The sequence below is a fragment of the Arachis duranensis genome, chromosome 2 (assembly GCF_000817695.3).
Source record: "Arachis duranensis cultivar V14167 chromosome 2, aradu.V14167.gnm2.J7QH, whole genome shotgun sequence".
Lineage (NCBI taxonomy): Eukaryota > Viridiplantae > Streptophyta > Magnoliopsida > Fabales > Fabaceae > Arachis > Arachis duranensis.
The window spans coordinates 53239678-53245828 of NC_029773.3; the positions used below are offsets into that span (position 1 = coordinate 53239678).

Genomic DNA, 6151 nt, shown 5'->3' on the forward strand with positions numbered 1-6151 from the left:
GCGTTTAACGCCAACTTTTCACCCTTTTCTGGCGTTTGAATGCCAGAACTGGGCATCCACTAGGTGTTTAACGCCATTTTTTCACCCTTTTCTGGCGTTTGAAAGCCAGAATTATTCCTCTCTGGGCTCTTAATGTCCTCAGAGGGACTTTAGGTGGCAGTTTGCTCATGCTCTGTCAGTTGTTCTCTTTTTGGCTTTCTGCTGCCTAGAGTTGAGGTGTTCAATGTTTTTCCACTTCTTAATTGAAATGCTTGGCACTCTTCTGTTATCTGCTTTGATAACTGCTGTTTTGTCTGATTCAACTATGTTTCCATATCCTTATTAGCATTCTTGGTTTCTTGTAGCATCTCCTTAAATTCTGCTAACTGTTTTGTTATAGAAGATAGCTGCTGATTAAGTTCAGCAACTTGTTCCTGAGGACTAAAGTCAGTGGATACTGCTTTAGCTTCTTCTTTCATGGAGGACTCACTATTTAAGTATAGATGCTGACTTCTAGCAACTGTATCTATGAGCTCTTGAGCCTCTTCAATCGTCTTTCTCATGTGTATAGATCCCCCAGCTGAGTGGTCTAGAGATAATTGAGCTTTTTTGTAAGCCCATAGTAGAAGATGTCTAACTGCACCCATTTTGAAAACATTTCAGATGGACATTTCCTTAGCATCTCTCTGTACCTTTCCCAAGCATCATAAAGAGTTTCATTATCTCCTTGTCCGAAGCCTTGGATATCCAGCCTTAGCTGTGTCATCCTTTTTCTGACATCTGTTTCCATGTCTTTATGCTTGTTGTGGATTGGTTATTTAACCACCTCTTAGCTTGATCTTTTACAGCAAATGGAAACAATAATAGTCTGTAGACATCCTGATCTACTTTCTTATCATGTACTTTGTCAGTAATTTGTAAGAACTGTGCCAAAAACTCAGTAGGTTCTTCTTGTGGAAGACCGAAATACTGGCAATTTTGCTGCACCATGATAATGAGCTGGGGGTTCAGCTCAAAGTTGCTAGCTTTAATGGGAGGTATACAGATACTACCCCCATATGAAGCAGTATTAGGATTAGTATATGATCCCAGAGTCCTTCTGGATTTTTCATTTCCACTTAGGTCCATGATGGAGAAAGGGAGATGATGTGGATTTATTTTATTATATTTATTATATAATTTTTTAAATTTTAAAATGAAAGAGAAAAATACACAAAAGAGACAAGACTTAAAATTTTTAGATCTAATGCTCCTTGTTTTCGAAAATTTAGAGGGAAAACACCAAGGAACACCAAACTTAAAAATTTTAAGATCAAAACACAAGGAAGACTTACAAGAACAACAAGAACAAAATTCAAAGACTCAAAGAACCCAAGAACATAAAGAAAGAACACCAAACTTAAAAATTTTTAGAAAACCAAAATAAAATTTTTGAAAACTAAAGAAAATAACAAGAGAACACCAAACTTAAAATTTGACACAAGATTTAATCAAAGAAAATTATTTTTGAAAAGAAGATACAAAAACATAAGCCAACACTCTAACCAACTGAGTTATGAAAGAAAGAGTATTTTCTTGAAAAATCTTTTTGATCTTTTTGAAAATCACAAGAAAAATAAGGAAAGGCACAAAACAAGAAAAACTAAAGATCAAAAAAGAAAAAATAAACAAGAACAATGAACACAAATTCGAAAATATGAAGAACAAATGAGGACATGCAATTGACACCAAACTTAAAACATGAAACTAAACTCAAAGAAAAATTAATAATTAATAAAGAAAAATAAAATTTTTTTAAAAAAATAAAAGACTTAAATTTGATGACTCTATGACAACAAAAAAAATAAATTATTCCTAATCTAAGCAACAAGATGAACCGTCAGTTGTCCAAACTTGAATAATCCCCAGCAACGGTGCGAAAAACTTGGTGCACAAAAATTACAATCACAATTCTGCAATTCGCACAACTAACCAGCAAGTGCACTAGGTCGTCCAAGTAATACCTTACGTGAGTAAAGGTCGATCCCACGGAGATTGTTGGCTTGAAGCAGCTACGGTTATCTTGTAACTCTTAGTCAGGATATCAATAATGGTTCTTATTTTTATTTGAGAAAAATAAAAGACCATGAAATAAATACTTGTTATGCAGTAATGGAGAATGGGTTGGAGTTTTGGAGATGCTCTGTCTTCTGAATCTCTACTTTCTTACTGTCTTCTTCTTCACGAACACAAGGCTCCTTCCATGGCAAGCTGTATGTTGGTGGATCACTGTTGTCAATGGCTACCATCCGTCCTTTTTAGTGAAAAAGGTCCATATACATGGCTAATCATCTGTCGATTCTCACTTGTGCTGGAATAGGATCCAGTGATCCTTTTGCGTCTGTCACTATACCCAACATTCATGAGTTTGAAGCTCTTCACATTCATCCCATCCCAGATCCTACTCAGAATACCACAGACAAGGTTTAGACTTTCTGGATCTCAAGAATACTACCAATTGATTCTAGCTTATACCACGAAGATTCTAGTCTCACGGATTGAACGCTCTGTTGTCAGTAGAGGTAGTCAAACTCGTGAACCAAGAACCCAAGAGATAAACACTCAATCTAAGTAGAACGGAAGTGGTTGTCAGGCACACATTCATAGGTTGATAATGGTGTTGAGTGTCATAAATCATCACATTCATCATGTTTAAGTTCGAGTGAATATCTTAGAATAGAATCAAGCGTGATTGAATAGAAAACAGAAGTAATTGTATTAATCCATCGAGACACAGCAGAGCTCCTCACCCCCAACCATGGAGTTTAGATACTCATGCCGTAGAAGATACAAATTCAGATGAAAAATGTCATGAGATATAAAATGAATCTCTAAAAGTAGTTTTTATACTAAACTAGTAACCTAGGTTTTCAGAAAATGAGTAAACTAAGATAGATAGTGCAGAAATCTACTTCTGAGGCCCACTTGGTGTGTATTTGGGCTGAGCATTGAAGCTTTCACGTGTAGAGGCTATTACTGGCATTTAACTTCAGCTTTTGTGCCAGTTTGGGCGTTTAACTCTAGCTTTTATGCCAGTTCTGGCGTTTAACGCTAGAATAGGGTAGAAAGCTGGCGTTAAACGCCAGTTTGCATGATCTCAACTCGAGAAAAATATGGACTATTATATATTTCTGGAAAGCCCAAGATGTGTACTTTCCAGCGCAATTGAGAGCACGGCAATTAGGCTTCTGTAGCTCCAGAAAATCTATCTCGAATGCAGAGAGGTCAGAATCCAATAGCATTTGCAGTCCTTTTTCAGCCTCTAAATCAGATTTTTGCTCAAGTCCCTCAATTTCAGCCAGAAAATACTTAAAATCACAAAAAATACACAAACTCATAGTAAAGTCCAGAAATGTGATTTTTGCATAAAAACTAATAAAAATATACTAAAAAGTAACTAAAACAAACTAAAAACTACATGAAAATACCCACAAAAAGCGTATAAAATATCTGCTCATCATTTCTCCATTACAGAGAGTGGCATGAGGTTGATACCTGACCCCAGGTCACACAGAGCCTTTTCAAAGGTCATGATGCCTATGGTGCAAGGTATTAAGTTCATTGATGAGCAACGGAGGTTCATCCTCTCAAGTCTCATTACCAAATAACTTGGTATTCAGCTTCATGATTGCTCCTATATATACTGAGCAACTTGCTCTTCAACAATGTCTTCACCCTCTTCGGAGGAAGAATATTCATCAGAGCTCATGAATGGCAATAGTAAGTTCAATAGAATCTCTATGGTCTATGTATGAGCCTCAGATTCCTTTGGTTCCTCAATAGGGAACTCCTTATTGGTCAGTGGACGTCCCTAGAGGTCTTCCTCACTCGGAATTACTGCCTTTCCACTCACTCTAGGTTCGGCCACTTTGGATATGGTTATGGCCTTGCACTCTCTTTTGGAATTCTCTTCTGTATTGCTTGGGAGAGTACTAGGAGGAGTTTCAGTAACTCTTTTACTCAGCTGACCAACTTGTGCCTCCAAATTTCTGATGGAGGACCTTATTTTATTCATGAAACTGAGAGTGGTCTTAAATAGATCAGAGACTATGTTTACTAAGCCAGAGAGGCTCTGCTCAGAATTCTCTGTCTGTTGCTGAGAAGATGATAGAAAAGGTTTGCTATTGCCACACCTCTTTCTCCCACCATTATTATTATTATTGAAGCCTTGTTGAGGCTTCTGTTGGTCATTCCATGAGAAATTTGGATGATTTCTCCATGAAGGATTATATGTGTTTCCATAGGATTCTCCCATGTAATTCACCTCTTCCACTGCCGGATTCTCAGGGTTATAAGATTCTCCTTTAAAGGAGGCTTCTTTAGCACTGCCGGATGCAGCTTGCAATCCAGTCAGATTCTGAGAAAACATATTGACTTGCTGAGTTAATATTTTGTTCTAAGTCGATATGGCATTTAGAGTATCAATCTCAAGAACTCCTTTCTTCTGAGTCATCCCATTATTTCACAGGATTTCTTTCAGAAGTGTACATGAATTGGTTATTTGCAACCATCTCAATGAGTTCCTAGGCTTCTGCAGGGGTTTTTAGATGAAGGGATCCACCAGTAGAATAGTCCAATGACATCTTAGACAACTCAGACAGACCATCATAGAATATACATATGATGCTCCATTTTGGAAGCATGTCAGAAGGACACCTTTTGGTTAATTGCTTGTATCTTTCTCAGGCTTCATAGAGGGATTCACCTTCCTTCTGTTTGAAGGTTTGGACTTCCACTCTAAGCTTGCTCATCTTTTGAGGTGGAAAAAATTTGGTCAAGAAAGCACTGACCAAATTGTCCCAAGAGTTCAGGCTTTCTCTAGGTTGTGAGTCCAAACATATCCTAGCTCTGTCTCTTACAGCAAAGGGGAAAAGCATGAGTCTGTAGACCTCGGGATCAACCCCACTGGTCTTAACAGTATCACAGATTTGCAAGAATTCAGCTAAGAACTGATGAGGATCTTCTGATGGAAGTCCATGAAACTTGCATTTCTGCTGCATTAGATAAACTAATTGAGGCTTAAGCTCAAAGTTGTTCGCTCCAATGGCTGGAATTGAGATGCTTCTTCCATAGAAGTTGGAAGTTGGTGCAGTATAGTCACCAAGCATCTTCATTGCATCTCTTGCATTGTTGTTGGGTTCAGCTTCCATGTCTAATTCTTTTTCGAAATTCTCTGAAAGGTTCTCTCCGGAGTGTTGTGCTTTAGCTTCTCTTAGCTTCTTCTTCAGAGTCCTTTCAGGTTCAGGATCAACTTTAACAAGAATGTTTTTATCCCTGTTTCTGCTCATATAAAAAAGAAGAGAACAAAAGGGAGTAGTGGAATCCTCTATGTCACAGTATAGAGATTCCTTGATGTGTCAGAAGAAAAGGAGTAGAAGAATGAGAAAAGAGAGGAGGTGACTTCGAAAATTTTTTAAGATGAGTGGAAGAGGAATGTTAGCAATTAAATAAAATAAATAGAAAGAGATGAGAGAGAAAGAGTTTTCAAAAATTTAAAAGAAAAAAGATTTAAAAAAAAGATTTTAGAACTAAAAAGATTTTTAATTAACTAATTGTTTTAGTTTTAATTAAAAAACATTTTTGAAAAAGTGGTTAGTGATTTTCGAAAATTGGAAGTGGAAAAGTGGTTAGGTGGTTTTGAAAAGAAAAGAAATAGTAATTGGTTGAAAAAGATTTGAAAATAATTCTGAAAAGATACGAAGTTACAAAAAAGATATTGAAATCAAAATTTAAAAAGATATGATTGAAAAAGATTTGATTGACAAATATATGATTTTAAAAAGATATGATTGAAAAAGATTTGATTGCAAAAGATTTGCTTTTAAAAAGATATGATTGAGAAGATATAATTGAAAAAGATTTGATTTTTAAAATTGATGACTTGACTAATAAGAAATCAAAAGATATGATTCTAAAATTCAAAGATTGAACCTTTCTTAACAAGAAAGTGACAAACTTGAAATTTTTGAATCAAAACATTAATTGTTAGCAAGGATTTTTTTTTGAAAAATTAGTTTTGAAATTTTCAAAAGCATGAAAAGAGAAAGATAAGATTTTAAAATCATGAATTAAAACATGAAAATTTGAAAAAAATTTGAATTTGAAATAAAATTACCTCCCATGTGTCATCCTG

General features: G+C 35.8%; 1 non-coding gene across 1 annotated transcript; it reads left to right on the top strand.

Annotated features, from left to right (window-relative positions):
* The first annotated feature begins 4655 nt into the window (after positions 1-4655).
* On the top strand, positions 4656-4763 carry LOC127745186 (small nucleolar RNA R71). The gene has a single exon (XR_008006382.1). It is a non-coding gene; the product is annotated as a small nucleolar RNA R71 (small nucleolar RNA).
* Positions 4764-6151: the final 1388 nt, after the last annotated feature.